The sequence below is a fragment of the Myodes glareolus genome, chromosome 24 (genome assembly GCF_982192425.1).
Source record: "Myodes glareolus chromosome 24, mMyoGla1.1, whole genome shotgun sequence".
NCBI classification, from domain to species: Eukaryota; Metazoa; Chordata; class Mammalia; order Rodentia; family Cricetidae; genus Myodes; species Myodes glareolus.
In genome coordinates this window covers 48,640,873-48,663,491 of record NC_142049.1, presented here as the reverse complement: position 1 = coordinate 48,663,491, position 22,619 = coordinate 48,640,873, and the positions used below count along the sequence as shown (strand labels likewise).

Below are 22,619 nucleotides of genomic sequence, written 5' to 3'. Positions count from 1 at the left end.
GACTTCAACACTCCTCTCTCACCAATGGACAGGTCAATCAGACAGAAACCTAACAGAGAAATAAAAGAATTAATGGAGGTAGTGAATCAAATGGACTTAACAGACATCTATAGAACATTACACCCAAATAGGAAAGAATATACATTCTTCTCAGTATGTCATGGAACCTTCTCAAAAATTGAACACATACTCAGTAACAAAGCAAACTTCCACAGATACAAAAATTTTTTAGTAACCACCTGTGACTTATCAGATCAACATAGAATAAAGTTACAATTTAACAACAATTCTATTCCCAGAGCCTACGAACTCATGGAAACTGAAGTCAACTACTGAACCACCCCTGGATCCGGGAAGAAATAAAGACAGAAATTAAAGACTTCCTTGAATTCAATGAAAATAAAGACACAATATACCCACATCTATGTGACACTATGAAAGCGGTGCTAAGAGGAAAGTTCATAGCTCTAAGTGCCCACATTATAAAATGGAGAAAGCTCACATTAGAGCCTTAATAGAACAGCTGAAAGCTCTAAAAAAAAGAAGCACACTCACTCAGGAGGAGTAGAAGACTGGAAATAAACTGAGGGCTGAAATCAACAAAATAGAAATACAGAAACCAATCCAAAGAATGAATGAAACAAAGAGCTGTTTCTTTGCGAAAATCAACAAGATTGATAAAACCCTATCCAAACTAATCAAAAGGCAGAGAAAGAAAGCGCAAATTAACAAGATCTGAAATGAAAGGGGGGACATAACAACAGATACTGAGGAAATTCGGAGAATCATTAGGTCTTACTACAAAGGCCTATATGCCACAAAGTTGGAAAATGTAAAAGAAATGGACTTGTTTTAAGATAAATACAATATGCCAAAATTAAATCAAGACCAGGTAAACAATGTAAATAGACCTACTAGTCGTGAGGAAAATAGACGCAGTCATAATAAACCTCCCAACCCCCCCCAAAAAAACAAAACAGAAAAACCTCTGAACCAGATGGATTTAATGCAGAATTTTACCAAAAATTCCAAGGAGAGCTGCTACCTATACTCTTTACCTATATTCTTTAAGGTGTTTCACAAAATAGAAACAGAAGAGTCATTGCCAAACTATTTGCATGAAGCTACAGTTACCCTTATACCAAAACCACACAAAGACTCAACCAAGATAGACAATTACAGACCAATCTCACTCATGAAAATCGAGCAAAAATTCTCAATAAAGTACTGGCAAACAGAATCTAAGAACACATCCAAAAAAATTGTACATCATGATCAAGTAGGCTTCATCCCAGAGAGGCAGGGCTGGTTCAACATACGAAAATCTATCAACATAATCCATCATATAAATAAACTGAAGGAAAAAAAACATATGATCATTTCATTAGATGCTGAAAAAGCATTTGACAAAATTCAACACCCCTATATGAAAGAGGTCTTGGAGAGAGTAGGGATACAAGGTTCACTCCTAAATATAGTAAAGCCAAAAATACAGCAAGCCAACAGCTAACATTAAATTAAAAGGAGAAAAAATCAAAGCCATCCCACTAAAATCAAAAACAAGACAAGGCTGTCCACTCTCTCCATACCTCTTCAATATAGTGCTTGAAGTTCTAGCAATAGCAATAAGACAACATAAAGAGATCAAAGGGATTCAAATTGGAAAGAAAGAAGTCAAACTTTCATTATTTGTCGATGATATGATAGTGTACATAAGCGACCCAAAAAATTCTACCACAGAACTCCTACAACTGATCAACACCTGGCAGAATACAAGATTAACTAAAAAAAATCAGTTGCCCTCCTATATACAAAGAACAAAGATACACAGAAGGAAATCATAGAAACATCACATTTCATGATAGCCAAAAATAGCATAAAGTATCTTGGGGTAACTCTAACCAAGGAAGTGAAAGATCTATTTGACAAGAACTTTAAGGTTTTAAAGAAAGAAATTGAAGAGGATACCAGAAAATGGAAGAATCTTCCATGCTCTTGGATTGGAAGGATCAACATAGTAAAAATGACAATTCTACCAAAAGTAATCTATAGATTCAATGCAATCCCCATCAAAATCCCTACAAAATTCTTCACAGACCTTGAGAGAACAATAATCAACTTAATATGGAAAAACAAAAAACCCAGGATAGCCAAAAACAATCCTATACAATAAAAGTACTTCTGGAGGATTTACCATCCCTGACTTAAAACTCTATTACAGAGTTACAGTAATGAAAACTGCCTGGTATTGGCACAAAAACAGAGATGTTGACCAATGGAATCTAATCAAAACCAAGATATTAATCCACAAACCTATGAACAACTGATTTTCGACAAAGGAGCTAAAATTATACAATGGAAGAAAGAAAGCATCTTTAACAAATGGTGCTGGCATAACTGGATGTCAACCTATAGAAATGAAAATAGATCCATATCTATCACCATGCACAAAACTCAAGTCCAAATGGATTAAAGACCTCAATATTAATCTGACCACATTGAACCTGATAGAAGAGAAAATGGGAAATAGTCTACAAGATATGGACACAGGAGACCACTTCCTAGGTAGAATCCCAGTAGCACAGACAATAAGAGCAACAATGAATAAATGGGACCTCCTGAAACTGAGAAGCTTCTGTAAAGCAAAGGACACTATCATTAAGACAAAAAGGCAACCTTCTGATTGGGAGAAGATCTTCACCAATCCCTCATCAGACAAAAGTCTGGTCTCTAAAATATACAAAGAACTCATGAAACTAGACACTAAAACTCTTATTACCCCAATTAAAAAATGGGGGTACTGAACTGAACAGAGAATTCTCAACAGAAGAAGTTCGAATGATCAAAAGACACTTCCTGGATATTGGAAGGAGACAAGATTGTCAGGCAAAACTTGGGTGCACAGGGGTGTGTTTGGGGTGGATGTAAGGGGAGATAGGTAGAGAGAAGGGAGAAGGGGAGGATTCAGGAGAGCTTGGGGGAATGGGATGGGTGGGATGGAGGAAGGGTGGATATGGGAACAAGGAAGTAAACATCTTAATTAAGGGAGTCATTTTAGGGTTTGGAATAGACTTGACTCTAGAGGGGTTCCCAGGTCCAAGGAGAGGTCCCCAGATTGTTCCTTGGGCAGCAAATGTGAGGGTGACTGAACTCACCTTGTCCCATAGCCACAGTGATGAATATCTTGCATATCACTATAGAACCTTCATCTAGCAATGAATGAAGATAGAGACAGAGACGCACATTGGAGCAGTGGACTTAGCTCCCAAGGTCCAAATGAGGAGCAGAAGGAGGGAGAATATGAGCAAGGAAGTCAGGACCAGGAGGGGTGCGTGCATCCACTGCGACAGTGGGACTGGTCTAATGGGAGCTCACCAAGGCCAGCTGGACTGGGACTGATGGAGCATGTGATCAAACTGGACACTCTGAATGTGGCTGACGATGAAGGCTGACTGAGAAGCCAAGGACAATGGCACTAGGTTTTGATTCTACTGCATGGACTGACTTTGTGGGAGCCTGGTTTGTTTGGATGCTCACCTTTATAGACCTGGATGGAGCGGGGAGGACCTTGGAATTCCCACAGGGCAGAGAACCCTGACTGCTCTTATGACTAGAGAGGGAGGGCAAGGTGGAGAGGGAAGGGAAAAGGGAGGCAGGGAGGAGCTGGAAATTTTTAATAAATAAATAAAAACAGAAGTTCTAATGGCGCAAAAGACACTTAAGGTCATGTTGAGCCTCCATAGTGATCAGGGGAATGCAAATCAACACAACTTTGAGATACCGTCTTTCACCTGTCAGAATGGCTAAAATCAAAAACACCAATGATAGCCTATGCTGGAGAGGATGTGGAGCAATGGGAATGTGGTGGGAAAGCAAATGTGTGCAAACACTTTAGAAATCAGTGTGGAGGCTTCTCAGGAAATTGGGAATCAATCTACCTCAGGATCCAGCAATACCACTCTTGGGAATATACCCAAGAGATACCTAATCATACTACAAAAGCATTTGTTCAACTATGTTCATAGCAGCATTATTTGTAATTGCCAGGTCCTGGAAACAACCTAGATGCCCCTCAATGGAAGAATGGATAAAGAAAGTGTGGAGTAAATACACATTAGAGTACGTCTCAACGGTAAAAAAATAATGACATTTTGAATTTTGCATGCAAATGGATGGAAAGAGAAAACACTCTCCTGAGTGAGATTACCCAGACCCAAAAAGATGAATATGGTATTTACTCACTCATTAGAGGATTGTAGCCATAAACAAAGAACGTTGAACCTATAGTTCACGATCCTAGAAAAGCTAAGTAATAATGTGAACCCAAAGAAAAACATATACAGATTCTCCTGGATATTGTAAACAGACAAGATCACCATACAAAAGTTGGGAGCATGGGTGTGGGAGTGGGGGTAGGAATGGTGTTGGGGGAAGGAGAGAGGGGGAGAGAGAAGGGAAAGACTGGAGAATGCCTGGGGGAGTGGTAGGGTGGAAATGGAGGAAGGGTGGATATAGGAGCAGGAAAGAAGATATCTATATTAAGGGAACCATTTTAGGATTGGCAAGAGACTTGGCTCTAGAGGAGATCCCAGGTGTCCACAGGGAGGTCCCCAGCTAGGTCCTTGTGCAGAAGAGGAGAGCATGCCTGAACTGGTCTTGCTCCACTATCACACTGATGATTATCTTGAATATCACCATAGAGTCTTCATCCAGCAATGGATGGAGATAGAGACAAAATCCCTCATCAGAGCAATGGACTGAGCCCCCAAGGTCCAGTTGAAGAGCAGAAGGAGGGAGATGAGCAAAGAAGTCTGGAGCTGGAGCGTGAGGCATTGGTCCACCCACTGAGACAGTGTGCCTGTTCTAATGGGAACTCACCAAATCCAGCTGGACAGGGTCTGAAGAACATGGGATCAAACCAGACTCTCTGAATGTGGCTGACAATGGGGACTGACTGAGAAGCCATTGATAAAGGCACTGGGACTTATTTCTACTGCATGTAGTGGCTTTTTGATACCATAGTCAATTTGGATGCAAAGCTTCCTAGGCCTGGATGTAGGGGGGAGGGCCATGGACTTCCCACAGAGCAAGTTTCCCTGCCCTCTCTTAAGGATGGAGGGGGAGGCAAGAGGGGGAGTGGGGGAGTTAGAGGGGAATGGGAGGACCTGTGCAAGTGTAAATTTTTGAAAGAAAAAAATAAATTAAAAAAGAAGTTAAAAAAGAATGATTCTTGGTGTAAAATAAAGGTTAAGCTGATAAATACATCATAGTGTGAGATTATGTAGTCTTAATTAAATTGGGATTATGCTTTTTGAATCTTCCTAGGATATGATAGGGATTTTTCAGGACCACTGTAGAATACTCAAGATTTTAAGATTTCCTTACTGGTGTTGCTTTACTCATTCAGTTTTGGAATTTCATAAATAAAATTTTCTTTATTTTTCTGCTGGGCTGACAACAGCTGTATTTCTTGCTGCTGAACTGTTTATAGTACTTGATATTTTTCCATGCTCACTATTAGATCTCTAAGTTAATGTTCATATAAGAAATTAAGATTTAAGAATTTCATCTTAACTGTTCAAACTGTGTAATTGATAAAAATAGTGTCAATCTTCAAGCTCTTTGTTTTTGTCAAAAATTATATTAAATAAAATTTGTTGCTTTTTAATATCAATATATACATTATCAAGAGAAATATATGACATTTTTGTTTTTGTTAACCACATGCTAATTCCTTCTTCTCCTAGCTTTATTTCTTTTAAACTGCTCTTATTTTATATGTGTGCTTTTGTATTCGCACCAGTAGAAGCCAGCAACAGCTATGGGAGTCAGTTCTCTTTTTACTGTGAGGCATCAAGCTCACATTATAATGCTTGGTAACAAGTGTCTTTACCCACTGAAGCATTTTCCTTTCCCAGAATTATTTCTTTTCTACTTCGCATTTTAAACTTCTTTGTCTTTATTATTGTCTAAGTTGTCTTTAAGTTTTTTCAGTGGTGATAGGATTCAAAAGTGATTGCATCAATGGTATACAATATGACTATAATTTGAGGAAAAATGTATACTTAAGTAAATAAGGAAACAAAAATTAGAATCTTTGTTTTAACCTGCTTTTGAATTTTTCAAAATATTTGTCAAATTTACAAAGTAAAATTATACTTCATTATTAATGACAAGCAATGTTATTCATTCAAAATTATATAAATAAATTGAACTATGCAATAACCTTCCCCCCAAAAAGAAGTTGGGAGCATAGGGGTGTGGACAGGGATGGGGGTGGGGTAGGGGGAAGGGGAGAGGGGGAGAGAGAAGGGAGAAAGGAAAGACTGGAGAGAGCTTGGGGGAGTGGTAGGGTGGAGATGGAGGAAGGGCGGATATAGGAGCAGGGAAGAAGATATCTACTTTAAGGGAACCATTTTAGGGTTGACACGAGCCTTTGCTCTAGAGGGGATACCAGGTGTCCACGGGAAGGTCCCCAGCTAGGTCCTTGGGCAGAAAGAGGAGAGGGTGTCCGAACTGGCCTTGCCCCAATATTACACTGATGATTATCTCGAATATCACTATAGAATCTTTGTCTGGGGACGGATGGAGATAGAGACAGAGACCCTCATCAGAGCAATAGACTGAGCTCCCAAGGTCCAGTTGAAGAGCAGAAGGAGGGAGAAGATGAGCAAGGAAGTCTGGAGCGTGAGGGGTTGGTCTACCCACTGAGACAGTGTGCCTGTTCTAATGGGAGCTCACAAAATTCAGCTGGACCAGGACTGAATGAGCTTGTGATCAAACCAGACTCTCTGAATGTGGCTGTCAATGGGGACTGACTGAGAAGCCATTGATAAAGGCACTGGGACTTATTTCTACTGCATGTACTGGCTTTTTGGTACCATAGTCAATTTGGATGCAAAGCTTCCTATGCCTGGATATAGGGAGGAGGACCTTGGACTTCCCACAGGGCAGGTTTCCCTGCCCTCTCTTAAGGATGGAGGGGGAGGCAAGAGGGGGAGTGGGGGAGTTAGAGGGGAATGGGAGGACCTGTGCAAGTGTAAATTTTTGAATGGAAAAAAAATAAATATATAAATTTAAAAAAAAAGAATTTGAATACAGCGGCCTAACCTTAGTTTTGTTTTTACTTCCTGTGATTTCATTTATTTAATGTCCAAAGGTACGTTTAAAATTCTAGAAAGTAAACTCATATTTTATTTTAGTGTCCACAGACTCATTTAATATGGGGACTGGAAGTGATTTCACTTGTTTAAGTAGTGAATGAATGTAATTCAATGAATAATCATTTATTTAAGATCACACAAATAGTTAGAGACAAAACCCTTAAATTCCCGGTCTTGATTAATTTAAAATAACCACTTAACAATCTTGATTTTGTAAAGTTAATTCAAGTTCCCTAGATGCTATTGATGTTTTCATTAGAGAGGTAAAATACTTCTATTATATATTCATAACTCATAACCTAGAATAATTGGATGGCAAATACCACATAGTCTAGCTTAATTACATTACAAAGACATGGCAAAAGATGTTCTCAAAACATGCCCAGCTTCTCATGATTATCAAGTAATAGTGTATGTGTTAACTGGTTCCGAGATGACCAGTAGTGTCACAGTGTGGGCCATATGGCAGAGCCGGCACCAAGCTGCTGTGAAGCAGGGTCCCCAAACTTATCCAACACTACGAAAACAGTGCTAACAGAAAAGTTCATAGCACTAAATGCCTACGTAAATAACTTGGATAGTCTCTCTCTGCCTTTTGGTTAGTTTGGATAAGGGTTTGCCTATCTTGTTGATTTTCTCATAGAACCGTCTCTGTTTCATTGATTCTTTCTATTGTTTTGTTTTTATGTTATTGATTTCAGCCTACAATTTGATTATTTCCTGTCATCGACTCCTCCTGTGTGAGTCTACTTCTTTTTATTCTAGAGCTTTCAGGTGCGCTGTTAAGTTGCTAGTGTGAGATTTCTTCACATAGCACTTACGCTATGCACTTTCCTCTTAGCACTACTTCAAAGTGTCCCATGAGTTTGGATACATTGTACATTCATTTTCATTGAATTCTAGGAATTCTTTGATTTCTTTATTTCTTACTTGACCCAGTGGCAATTCAAAGTTGAGAACTGTTCAATTTCTATGCATTTGTGGGCTTTCTGCAATTAGTCTTATTGTTCAATTCTAACTTTAAATTATGGTGGTTGATAAGATACAGAAAGTTATTCCAATTTTTTTCTGTATCTGTTTTGATTTGCTTTGTGACTGAGTATGTGGTTGGTTTTTAGAGAATGTTGCATCAGGTGCTAAGAGGGTATATGCTTTTATGTTTGGGTGGAATGTTCTATTGATGTCTGTTAAATCCATTTGAGTCATAACATCAGTTAGTTCCCTTCTTTCTCTGCTAAGATTCTTTCTGGCAGACGTGTTGATTGAAGAGAGTGTTTTGTTGAAGTCTCCTACTGTTAGTGTGTGGGGTTTGATGTGAAATTTAAGCTTTAGTAAAATGATTCTTTTACAAATGTGAGTGTTCTTGTATTTGGGGCAGAGATGTTCAGAATTGAGACTTCATTTTGATGGATTTGTCTTGTGGTGACTATGAACTGTCTTTCTCCATCTCTTATGATTATTTTTATCTTTAAGTCTATTTTGTTAGATATTAGGATAAGTAACCCAGTTTATTTCTTAGGTCCATTTGATTGAAAACTGTTTGCCCAACTTTTTACTCTGAGGTAATGTCTTTCTTTGAGACTGAGGTGTGTTTCTTGTATGCAGAAGGATGGCGCTTGTTTTTGTATCCATTCTGTTAGCCTATGTCTTTTTATAGGTGAAGTGAGTCCATTGATATAAAGAGATATTAATGACCAGTGATTATTAATTTCTGTTATTTTTGGTTTTGGTGGTGGTGGTAGTGTTTATGTGTTTCCATTCTTTAGGATTTACTGGTATGAGGTTACCTGTTGCTTGTTTTGCTGTGGTTGCAGTTAACTTCCTTGGGTTGGAGTTTTGCTTTTAGTACTTTCTAGAAAGTTGGATTTGTGGAGGAGTATTGATTAAATCTGGTTTTGTCATGGAATATCTTTCTTTCTCCATCTATGGTGATTTAAAGCTTTGTTGGGTATACTAGTCTGACATCCATGGTCTCTTAGTGTCTGCAGTACATCTGTCCAAGACCTTCTTGTCTTTCAGAGTTTCCATTGAGAAGTCAGACACAGTTCTGATAGGTCTGCCTTTACGTGTTACTCTGCCTTTTCCTTTGCAACTCTTAATATCCTTTCTTTACTCTGTATGTTTTGTATTTTGATTATTATATGGCAATGGTACTTTCTTTTGGTTCAGTCTATTTAGTGTTCTGTTAGATTCTTGTACCTTCAAAGGTTTATTCTTTTTAGAATGGGAAAATTTTCTCCTGAGAGCTCTGAGAGTCCAGTCAAAGTGAGTAAGGAATTAATATATGAGCATGAGTTAATCAAGAGTATGTCAATGAAACCCACAGAGACAGCTGACCCAAACTCATGGGTGCTCACTGACTCTACAGTGACAGCTGGGGAACCTGTATGAAGCTGAACTAGGCTCTCTGCACTTACTCTGGAGCTGCCAGTATGGAAACCTACTACATATTACCTTAACAACAAGACTTTACTCAAAATTTTGGTACAAATCTTCATGTGTCCCTAACTCTTGCTGTCTGTTGTGTAGCCTGGACTGCACAACATTTTTGTTGTTGTCATTTGTGGCACCCCTGGCAGTGGGACCAGTGAGCTGGCTTTTAGGAGCCTATTCCATAAGGTGGAATTCCTTGCTCAGCCTCCATGGTGTGGGGAAGGTCTTAGTCCCGCCCCAAAAGAATTTGCCTGGCTTTGTTGACTCCCCATGGGAGGTCTTATCCTTTCTGAGGAGTAGATCAGGGTGGTTTACATGGAATAAGGAGAGAGAGGGAAGGAGGGAGGGGGAACTGTGGTTGGTATTAAAGTGAATATTTTTTAAAAATAAAGTCAAAGCTAACTAGGACAGCAAGAGTTATGGACACATGAAGATTTGTATGAAGATTTTGAGAAAAGGCTGGTTGTTAAGTAATTTATAATAGGTTTCCATATTGTCAGCTCCAGAGTAGTCTATGCATGAGGGTGAGATTAAAGTTGCCATGGACTTGCTAGGATGTTGGAGATGTCAGCAATGCCAGATATGTGTAAGGAGACCTGCAGTCAACAAGTGGAGGAAGCCTGGGAGAAAGACCAGGTGGACTGCAGAAGGCAAGACTGAGGAGCGTCTGTCTAGAACCTTTTCATGGAATGACAGTCTCCAGTTGGTGGACCAGGAGATACATGACTTGGTTTTTTTTTTCCCACTGGAATTAGGTCTTGTTTTTTTCAAGCTTTTCTTTTCTATTACTGAAAATTCCCTTTTAGAATCCTGTTCTTTAGTCTATGACATTTTATAGTATAAAGACACAACAACCATTTTGATTTTGCAAAGGATCAAAATCTTGAGATTCAGAAGAGAATTGGGCCTGAGAATTGGGCCTTTGGACTTTTGCACTCTGGTGTAATTGTTAATCATTACTACAAGTTGACTAAATGAAGTTTACATTATGAGATATCCAAGAGCCTTATGTATGGAAGGTTTCGGATTATTTGTGAACTGTCTTCCACAGAAGCATGCAGTAAGTGCTTGTTCCCCAACTGGTAGGGCCAGTTTTGAAAAACTGTGAGGTCTATAAAAGATGAGGCATGACCTATACAGTAGATCATTAGAGCCTTTGACTATTGTTCCCAAACTGTGGTTTCAGAACTAATCAAGTTCTGTATGACTGCATTAGTAACTAGAGGAACTAAAGGGAATTACAGAACTAAGTAGACTCAACTTTGAATGGATAACTTAATTATCTTTATTTGATAACTCCACACAATCAAAATGATGTCTTTTTAGAAGGGGTGTATTACAAACCAAATAAATATATACAGATAAACAATATTCACATCAAGGGAAGGAAGATAAATATAAAATAAACACTGAAAATAACTAAAATATAACATAAAAATAAAACAAACACATGGAAATAAACACAAGATAATAATAGTATAATATATGACAATATAATAAAACACAAAATAAACATGGTTTTCTTGAACAAATTAATGGAGAAGGAATAGAATTCCTCTGCAGCTGTCCTCTTGGGATGATCAAAGAAATTGTGAGATGTGGTGGAAAGTTTGCTCTAGTTCTGGAATGAGAATAATCCATTTTAAAATCACAGTGCTCTGTTACGTTTTATAAAACTGTATAGACTATGGTGTAAGAGCTAGGTAGAGTAGTCATAAAATTCAGTTACATAATAAATGCAGATGTTTTTGTATTATCTATCTTTCATCTATCATGAATATTCTGCTTATTAATTATGTATCTTCTTGGAGCTCATGACAGGCCTATATGTACCATGACAACATTTAAGAACCTTAATAATAATACCAAACTCTAATGCTAAATTTGCTCTAAGCATATATTCTGAAGCCTAATCATGTGATAAGGCAAGCCTTAAACTCTAAATTAAAACCTATCTCTAGTTCTTGATAACAGTGAGGAAAGCATGAGGGAGTTTAGGGATTACCTTCTCCTTATGAATGAAAGCTTTGTACTAGAAACTATTAGTGTCTCATTAAATTTACAACACATTTCTACTCCTTTTCAGCAGGGGAAGAGCTATGTTTTTTGATGCAACATGCATAAAATCATGCTCTGATAGCATCAGTCTGAAAGAGATTGTGCAAAAACAAGGAGTGTATACACTGAAAATTCAAAAAAAAAATATTATGAAAAATTTGAAACATTCCATCCAAATGAAAAGTAAAACATAGATTATTGTATACTTTAAGAATATTCTCAATGTTAGAATAAATAACAATATTATTAGAATTAAGTATTTAAGTTTCCAGAGCCCAGTCCATTAGACTCTTTCACTAAGTGAGGGACATTAGCTTCTCAGCTTAGGCCAACCTCTGCTGTCTCCAAAACTCTAGAACCACAAGAAACATCCTGAGTTCTGCTTGTGGCCACCACAAGAAATATCCCGAGTTCTGCTTGTGGCCACATAAGAGTTATGTGAACTTTGTCTTGGGCCTGGCCTGGATGGTCTTCTACAGCGACATAATGCCCAGTAATTTTCCTCCAGGATCCCAGGTAGCATGACCTCCTGCAGTGAGTGAGGGACCCTGATGTATAGAGATGAGCCCCACCAATGACACTTGGCAATCTCCAGAACCAGGTGAGAGGTTCCCATTCCCCTGCTTGGACCTGTTTATACTGCATGGGTTATTCCTCCAGGTGGTGAGGCTTCATCTACCAGGCAACACCTCTAATGACACAGGAACCCTGCTCCAGGCATTAGGCAGATTCTGACACTCAGAAGAAGGAAAGAGAGAGTTTCTGGGGAATGAAGATCAGTGACAAGGAAAATATCACATCACAGCCATGACAAGATGGAGTCCCTTCTGATGATCATTTTAATGTCTGCATGGGAACTGAAATGTGACCTGAAAAAAGAAAAAGAGGAAGGAAAATCTAACAAATTAAAATATTTTCTCCAAAAATTACTGCTCACATAGTAGAGACCTGCAAAGACAATGACATGAATGAAATTCAGGACAAAGAATTCAAAAGGATGATTGTACCTGTATTCAAGCAAATCTAACAAAGATAATCAAAATCAGTACTGAAACTAATCAAATGGAAATTTAAAATTTTTCAAAAAGTTAATGAAATAAAAAATTGATCCTTTGAAAAGATAAATACGATTGAAAAAATCGTTATCCAAATGAGAGAGAAGAAACAAATTAGTAAGATAAGAAATGAAAAAGTAGGCATTAAACCAATTACAACGAATTTCAGAAATCGCACATTCTTTTTAAAAAAATTTCCTTTCCATGTAATTGTAAAATGTAGAAAAAATGGATGAATTTCTAGATTCATACTATATAAAAAATTAATTCAAGATGAGATTATTTAAGTATGTCTATAAGTACTATCAAGATTGAAGAAGTAAAAAAATGTTTTTCAAGTAAAAAATGGACATGACCAGATGAATTAGTTGCAGAGTTATACAGAAACTCAAAAATGAATTAATACCATTGTTGCTCAGATAATTTCATGAAATAGAAAATAAAAGAACATTTTCTAAATTCTTTTTAGGAAGTCAATGTTATCTTGATAACCAAACTAGATAAAGGCACCGCACACACACACACACACACACACACACACACACACACACAGAGAGAGAGAGAGAGAGAGAGAGAGAGAGAGAGAGAGAAATTTCCACAGTTAACATGGATGCAAAACTTATAAATGAGACCCGCCCGCCATCCCAGCTTCCATCCAGATACAAATTTCTATATTTCTCCCTTCCCCCTGGGGCCATAAAATTTCCCCAGCTCAGCTGCCTTGGGAGCTGGGCCTGGGCTGTAGGTGCATCCCAGCAGGAGGTAGCTCCTGGGTCTTAAAGGCCTCCCTGAGGACAGGTGGACCTGGTGTCAGCTCAGCGACATTCCTGATCAGAAAGGGGCCCTGACTTCTAGCAGAGGGTCATAGGAGGGGTGAGTTTGCTTCGGGCCCGCTGCAGGGGCCCAATGATGAGGAGTTCAGGCTTTCCGGACCCCATAGAATCCCAGGTCACCCTGCAGTGCTGGCTCCCCCCTGCTAAGCTCTCCCGCCTGCCATCCCAGCTTCCATCCAGGTACAAATTCCTATATTTCTCCCTCCCCCTGAGGCCATAAAATTTCCCCAGCACAGCTGGCTTGCACGCTGGGCCTGGGCTGTAGGCGCATCCCGGAAAAAGGGAATGCCTGTGCTTCAGTAGCCTGCCTGAGAAAAGGTGGCCATTCTGTCAGTGAAGTCCCTGCCAAACAAGGGAACCTGTCCCAGTACCAGAAGTTTCAATAGAGAGAATTTGTAGGAAGAGATGGGCAGATGCCAAGGCAAGACCTCGTCCAACAATCTGAAAAACAACATGAAAACACCAGATCCCAGCGACCCTACAATAGAAGGACTTGAACACCTTAACCCAGAAGAAGTGCAAAAAAGTGCCATTGTGAAAGGAATAGAGTCCCTTAAACAGGATATGAATAACTCCCTTAAAGAATTGGATGAGAAGTATAACAAAAAGTTTGAAGAAATGAGTATAGAAATGGATGAGAAATACAACAAAAAGTTTGAAGAAATAAGTAAATCCGTGAATGATACCCTGAGAAACCAAGAAAAAGCAAGCAAACAGGTAAAGGAAACAGTTCAAGAATTGAAAACTGAAGAGTTTCTGGTCGCCCTGCAGTGGTGGCTCCACCCTGCGGAGCTCTCCCGAATCCCATCCCAGCCTTAATCCAGGTACACCTTCCTATCTTTCCCCCTACCCCCTGGGGCCACAAGATCTCCCCAGAGCCGCTCCCTTGCACGCTGAGCCTGGGCTGTGGGCTCAGCTGGGCAGGGGCAGTTCCTGTGCTTTGAGAGCCTCCCTGAGGACAGGCAGGCCCTGAATCAGCTCAGCCACATTCCTGGCCAGCAAGAGACAGTGAACTTCTACCAGATATCCATTGGAGGAGGGTGAGTTTGCTCCGGGCCCAAGGGCTTCGGCTAGGAGGAAATCATACTTTCCCTGCCCCCCTCGACTTTCTGGTCGTCCTGCAATGGTGGCTCCACTCTGCGGAGCTCTCCCGAATCCCATCCCAGCCTTCATCCAGGTACACCTTCCTCTATTCCCCTCTTCCCCCTGGGGCCACAAGATCTCCCCAGAGCAGCTCCCTTGCGTGCTGGCCTGGGGCTGTGGGCTCAGTCAGGCATGGGCAGTTCCTGTGCTTTGAGAGCCTGCCTGAGGAAAGGTAGGCCTTCTGTCAGTGAAGTCCCTGCTCAAAAGGGAACCTGACCTGGTACCAGAAGATGCAATATAGAGCAGTTTAAGGGAGAAATGGGCAGACACCAAGGCAAGAACTCCTCCAACAATCTAAAAAACAACAAGAAACCATCAGATCCCAACGACCAACAATAGAAGGACTTGAACCTCTTAATTCAGAAGAAGTGGAAAAAAGTGCCATTATGAAAGCAATAGAGTCCCTTGAGCAGGATATGAATAATTCCCTTAAAGAACTGGATGAGAAGTACAACAAAAAGATTGAAGAAATGAGTAAAGAAATGGATGAGAAGTATAACAAAAAGTTCGAAGAAATGAGTAAATCCATGAATGATACACTGGGAAACCAAGAAAAAACAATCAAAGAGGTAATGGAAACAGTTCAAAAATTGAAAACTGAAATGGAGGCAATGAAGAAAACACAAAACGAGAGCCGGCTGGATATGGAAAAATCTAGGTAAACGAACAGAGACTACAGAATCAAGCATAACCAATAGAATACAAGAGATGGAAAAATGAATCTCAGAGTCTGAAGATACCATAGAGAAAATAAATGCTCTGATCAAAGAAAACATCAAATCCAACAAATTCTCATCACAAAACATTCAAGAGATCTGGGACACAATTAAAAAAACAAATCTAGGAATAATAGGGATTGAAGAAGGAGAAGAATTGCAGAACAAAGGCCCAGGATATATATTCAACAAAATTATAGAAGAAAACTTTTCCAACCTAAACAATGATATTCCTATGAAGGTTCCAGAAGCATACAGAATACCAAATAGACTTGATCAAAAAAAAATCCCCTTGTACTGCAGAAAATAAGAGACCATGGATGCAAACCCAGACTACTATACCCAGCCAAGCTATCATTCACTATCAATGGAGAAAACAAAATATTCCAGGATAAGAACAAATTTAAACAATTTGTAGCCACAAACCCTGCCTTACAGAAAGTAATAGAAGGAAAATCACAACCCAAGGAATCCAACATTGCCAACACTGCCTACAATAACTCAGACATCTAACGACCCTTCACGAGCTTAGCTGAAAGAACTCTATTAAACAAACTCTATTAAACAAACAAACAAAAATAATAATAAGTAGAGTCAACAACCACTGGTCATTAATATCACTTGATATTAATGGACTCAATTCACCTATAAAAAGGCACAGACTAAGAGATTGGATACAAAAACAGGATCCAACATTCTGCTGTTTACAAGAAACACACCTCAACCACAAAGACAGACATCTACTCAGCGTAAAGGGCTGGGAAAGGTTTTCCAAGCAAACGGACCTAAGAAACAAGCAGGTGTGGCCATTCTAATATCTAACAAAATTGACTTCAAACTAAAATCAATCAGAAGAGATGGAGACAGACATTTTATACTCATAACAGGAACAATTCATCAGGAGGAAGTCTCAATCCTGAATATCTATGCCCCTAATATAAAGCCTCCTACTTATGTAAAAGAAACACTTCTAGAACTCAAGGCAGTCATCAATCCACAGACACTAATAGTAGGAGTCTTCAACACTCCTCTCTCACCAATGAACAGGTCAATCAGACAGAAACCTATCAGAGAAATAAGAGAATTATTGGAGGTATTGAATCAAATGGACTTAACAGACATCTATAGAACATTCCACCCAAACAGGAAAGAATATACCTTCTTCTCTGCAGCTCATGGAACATTATCGAAAATTGACCACATACTGGGTAACAAAGCAAACTTCCAGAGATACAACAAAAATATTAGTAACCACCTGTGTCTTGTCAGACCACCATGGATTAAAGTTAGAATTCACCAACAGTGCTACCAACAGGAAGCCAACAAATTCATGGAAGTTGAACAGTCAACTACTGAATCAACCCTGGGACAAGGAAGAAATAAAGAAAGAAATTAAACTCTTCCTTGAATTTAATGAAAATAAAGACACAACATACTCAAACCTATGGGACACTATGAAAGCAGTGCTAACAGGAAAGTTCATAGCACTAAGTGCCCACCTAAAGAAAACGGAGAAAGCACACATTGGAGACTTAACAGCACACTTGAAAGCTCTCGATAAAAAAAGAAGCTGATTCACCCAGGAGGAGTAGAAGACTGGAAATAATCAAACTGAGGGCTGAAATCAACAAAATAGAAACACAGGAAACAATCCAAAGAATCAATGAATCAAAGAGCTGGTTCTTGGAGAAAATCAACATGATTGACAAGCCCCTATCCAAACTAATCAAACGGCAGTGAGAGAACATGCAAATTAATAAGATCAGAAATGAAAATGGGGACATAACCACAGACAGAGAGGAAATTCAGAGAATCTTCAGATCTTACTACTAAAATTTATATGCCACAAAGTTGGAAAATGTAAAAGAAATGGACATTTTTTTAGATAAGTACCATATACCAAAGTTGAACCAAGACCAGGTGAACAATCTAAATAGACCTGTCAGTCGTGAAGAATTAGAAGCTGTTATCAAAAATCTCCCTTCCAAAATAAGGCCAGGACCAGATGGTTTCAATGCAGAATTCTACCAGAACTTCCAGGAAGAGCTAATACCTATACTCCTTAATGTATTTCACAATATAGAAACAGAAGAATCATTGCCAAACTCTTTTTATGAAGCTACAGTTACTCTGATACCAAAATCACACAAAAACACAACCAAGAAAGAGAATTACAGACCAATCTCACTCATGAACATTGACGCAAAAATAATCAATAAAATACTGGCAAACCGAATCCAAGCATACATTAGAAAAATTATCCATTATGATCAAGTGGGCTTCATCCCAGAGATGCAGGGTTGGTACAACATATGCAAATCTATCAATGTAATCCATCATATAAATAAACTGAAAGAAAAAACCATATGATCATTTCATTGGATACTGAAAAAGCATTTGACAAAAATCAACACCCCTTTATGATAAAGGTGTTGGAGATATTGGGTATACAAGGATCATACCTAAATATAATAAAAGCAATATATAGCAAGCCGACAGCTAACATCAAATTGAACAGAGAGAAACTCAAAGCAATTCAACTAAAATCAAGAACACGACAAGGCTGTCCACTCTCTCCATACCTCTTCAATATAGTGCTTGAAGTTCTAGCAATAGCAATAAGACAACATAAGGAGATCAAGGGGATTCGATTTTGAAAGAATGAAGTTAAACTTTCGTTATTTGCAGACGATATGATAGTGTGCATAAGTGACCCCAAAAACTCTACCAAAGAACTCCTACAGGTGGTAAACACCTTTAGTAATGTGGCAGGATAAAAGATCAACTCCAAAAAATCAGTTGCCCTCCTATACACAAAGGATAAAGAAGCAGAGAGGGAAATCAGAGAAACATCACCTTTCACGATAGCCACAAATAGCATAAAATATCTTGGGGTAACTCTCACCAAGGAAGTGAAAGACCTATTTGACAAGAACTTGAAGTCCTTGAAGAAAGAAATTGAGGAGGATACCAGAAAAGGGAAAGACCTCCCCTGCTCTTGGATTTGGAGAATCAACATAGCAAAAATGGCAATTCTACCAAAAGCAATCTATAGATTCAATGCATTTCCCATCAAAATCCCACCAAACTTCTTCACAGACCTTAAGAGAACAATAATCAAGATAATATGGAAAAACAGAAAACCCAGGATAGCCAAAACAATCTTACACAATAAAGGAATTTCTGGAGGCATTATCATCACTGACTTCAAACTCTATTACAGAGCAACAGTGTTGAAAACAGCTTGGTATTGGCATAAGAACAGAGAAGTCGACCTATGGAATCCAATAGAAGACCTGTGTATTAACACAAAAACTTATGAACACCTTATTTTTGACAAGGGAGCTAAAGGTATACAATGGAAGAAGGATAGCATCTTTAACACATGGTACTGGCATAACTGGATGTCAACCTGTAGAAGAATGAAAATAGATCCATATCTATCACCATGCACAAAACTCAGGTCGAAATGGATTAAAGACATCAACATTAATCCAACCACTTTGAACCTGATAGACGAGAAAGTGGGAAGTAGTCTACAAGACATAGGCACAGGAGACCACTTCCTAAGCAGAACCCCAGGAGTGCAGACAATAAGAGAAACAGTGAATAAATGGGACCTACTGAAACTGAGAAGCTTATGTAAAGCAAAGGATACCGTCAGTAAGACAAAAAGGCTACATTCCAACTGGGAGAAGATCTTCACAAACCCCTCCTCAGACAAAGGTCTGATCTCCAAAATATACAAAGAACTCAAGAAACTAGACACTAAAACTCTAATTAACCCAATTAAAAAATGGGGTACTGATCTGAACAGAGAATTCACAACAGATGAACGTCGAATGGCCAAAAGACACTTAAGGTCATGCTCAACCTCCTTAGCGATCAGGGAAATGCAAATCAAAACTACTTTGAGATATCATCTTACAACTCTCAGAATAGCCAACCTCAAAAACACCAATGATAGCCTATGCTGGAGAGGATGTGGAATGAGGGGAACACTCATCCATTGTTGGTGGGAATGCAAACTTGTGCAGCCACTGTGGAAAACAGTGTGATGGTTCCTCAGGAAACTGGGAGTCAACCTCCCTCAAGACCCAGCAATTCCACTCTTGGGAATGTACCCAAGAGATTCCCTAACATACTACAAAAGCATTTGTTCAACTATGTTCATAGCAGCACTATTTGTAATAGCCAGAACCTGGAAACAACCTAGGTGCCCCTCAATAGAAGAATGGTTAAAAAAGGTGTGGAACATATACACATTAGAATTTTACTCAGCGGTAAAAAACAATGACATCTTGAATTTTGCATGCAAATGGATGGAAATAGAAAATGCTTTACTGAGTGAGGTAAGCCAGACCCAAAAAGAGGAACACGGTATGTATTCACTCATAAGTGGATTCTAACCATAATTAAAGGACGTTGAGCCTATTATTCGTGATCCTAGAGAAGCTAAATAAGAAGGTGAACCTGATGAAGATTATTTTGCTATCCGCCAGGAGATAGGAAATAGAAAAGAGTCCCAGGTAACCTCGGGTGCATGGGGGGATGGAAGGGTTGTTTGAAGGGGAGAGGGTTAGAGAGAAGGGAGTAGGGGAGGAATGGGGAAATCTTGGATGACTGGGATGGGGGGAGGGAAGAAGGATGGATATGGGATCAGGGAAGAATATATCTCAACTAAGGGAGTCATTTTAGGGTTTACAAGAGACTTGATTATAATTGGGATCCCAGGTCCAAGGAGAGATCCCCAGATTGTTCTCTGGACAGAGGAGAGGGTGCCTGAACCGGCCTTGGCCTATAACCAAACTGATGAATATTTTGCTTATCACCATAGATCCTTCATCTGGTAATGGATGGAGATAGAGACAGAGACCCACATTGGAACACTAGACTTAACTCCCTAGGTCGAAACGAGAAGCAGAAGGAAAGAGAATGTGAGCAAAGAAGGCAAGACCAGAGGGAAGCTTCATCCGACGATGGATAGCAATACAGACAAAGACCCACAATGGAGCACTGGACTGATCCCCCCAAGGTCCAAATGAGGAGCAGAAGGAGGAAGAACATGAAAAAGGAAATCAGGGCCGTGAGGGATGCGATCACCCACTGATACAAGGGGACTGATCTAATGAGAGTTCACCAAGGCCAGTTGGACTGGGATTGAACGAGCACGTGATCCAACCAGATTCTCTGAATGAGGCCGGATTCTCTGAATGTGGCTGGCCCTGAGTCTTTCTGAAAAGCCATTGACAATGACACTGGGACTTGTTTCCTCTGCATATACTGGATTTTTGGGATCCAGTCTGTTTGGATACTCACCTTCCTGGACCTGGAGGGAGGGGGGAGGAACTTGATCTTCCCACAGGGCAGGAAACCCTGACTGCTCTTAGGGATGGAGAGGGAGGAGGAGAGGGAGTGGGCGGAGTGGGAGGGTTTTGGGAGGAGGGGCAGAAATGGAAACTTTTATAATTTAATAAACTTTGAAAAAAATAAAGTAAAATTAAATTTAAAAAAACTTATAAATGAGGTATTGACAAACTGGAACTCGGCGTTTATGAGCTCAGCATTTATGAACTGTAACTACTCTTCCAGTTGACTCAGGCTCAATTCTTAGGACCTATATGACAGCTCACAACTCTCTATAACTCCATTTCCAGGAAATATGATGTTCTCTGAGTACAGCAGCCACACATGTGCTGCACAAAAATAAATGCAGACACAACATCTGTCCACATAGAATAAAAAATGTGTTAAAAGATACTTGGATGTTATAGAATTTCTCTCACCAGTCTGCTAGCCATAGGGCAGTTTTCATGGGGAATGGACATGACCAAAGGAAAAGGGAAGGTGCAGAGATCTGCAAGCCCTTTCAGTGTGGGAAAGGGGAGCAAATGCAGCAGCAGGTGAACCGTTTCAAATTCCCCATTCTTTCTTATGATTACTGTGCAGGAATTTTTATCAATGATAAATGGTAAAGTATCATTTGACTCCCTTCTTCACTGGCAAATGTTAAGATCATATCAAAAAGTTTACTCATCATGACTGTATCTGTTTCCTTCCAGAATGCAGGGAGAAATCAACACATGTAAATCAATAGATATTGCCTATCCCATAAACAGAATGAAAGAAACCACATGATTGTTTCAATATATGCAGGTAAAACCTCTTACAGAATCTAAATTTAAACATATGGACTTTAATGGTAAGAGTCGTGGAGAGGTTAGGTATGGATAGAGAATGCATCAAAATTTACAAGCTATATACAACAAGTCTATAACCTACATTTTCATAAATAGAGGAAAAAATATTCCCACTAAGATGAGAAACAAAATAAAGATAGTCCACTATTTGCGTACATAATCCAAAACGACCTGAAGCCCTAGCTAAAGCAATAAGACAAGAAGGAAATTAAATGGTACAAACAGTGAAAAAACTCAAACTGTCTCAACTTAAAGATGGTAGGATATTATCATCTGTAAAGACTATAAAGACCATACACACACACACACACACACACACACACACACACACACAAATATTACAGCTGATAAAGACTTTATCAGATTATCAGCTTACAAAATTAATGTCAAAATTAATAATGAATATTGGAGTATAAAACTCATCAAGGAAAAACTCCTACTCAAAAGCCCTAGGATGGAAAATATGGTATATACATAAAATGCAATATTATTTAGCTATAAGGAGAAATGAATAATAAAAACTGCAAGTAAATTAATGAATCTAGAAAAAAGTTTTACCCATGAGGTCAATTAGGATCAGAAAAACAAATTTCATATGTTGTCTTCTTGTGTGTCTGTTAGACTCATGTACGTTTAAGTTGGATGACATGAGGAAGTCAGGAAATTAGATGTGGTCTACTGTAGATGGAGCCATTGAAAGGGAGGTAGTAAAAATATAGGTAAAATCAAAGGAGGGGAATACTGGGGGTCGATAATTTGGATCATGGATGGGTGGAGAATGGGGGAGGGAGAGATGCTTAATAAAGATGAAGGGTATAAAAGCTATACAGAATCCTATGACCATGAAATTTAAGTAAAATATAATTAGAATGGGCAGTAGAACACAGGTGACAAGAAATAACCTGGGAATATGTGCTGGGCTAAAGGTTTGATTGGCAATGAGGGTAAGAGATTAAGTGAGAGCAGGGAGTAAGGTATAACTGACCATAAACTAAGGCTGTAGGAAGCCCTGTGAAAA

General features: G+C 39.1%; 1 protein-coding gene across 1 annotated transcript in view; it reads right to left on the bottom strand.

The window, feature by feature from the left end:
* Positions 1–10,900: 10,900 nt before the first annotated feature.
* Positions 10,901–22,619, bottom strand: part of LOC125396512 (uncharacterized) — a 52,623-nt gene continuing 40,904 nt past the window's right edge. Inside the window, exon 15 of the mRNA XM_048428457.3 lies at positions 10,901–11,217. The gene's annotated coding sequence lies outside the window, so the exon portion shown is untranslated. The remainder of the gene's footprint in view (positions 11,218–22,619) is intronic.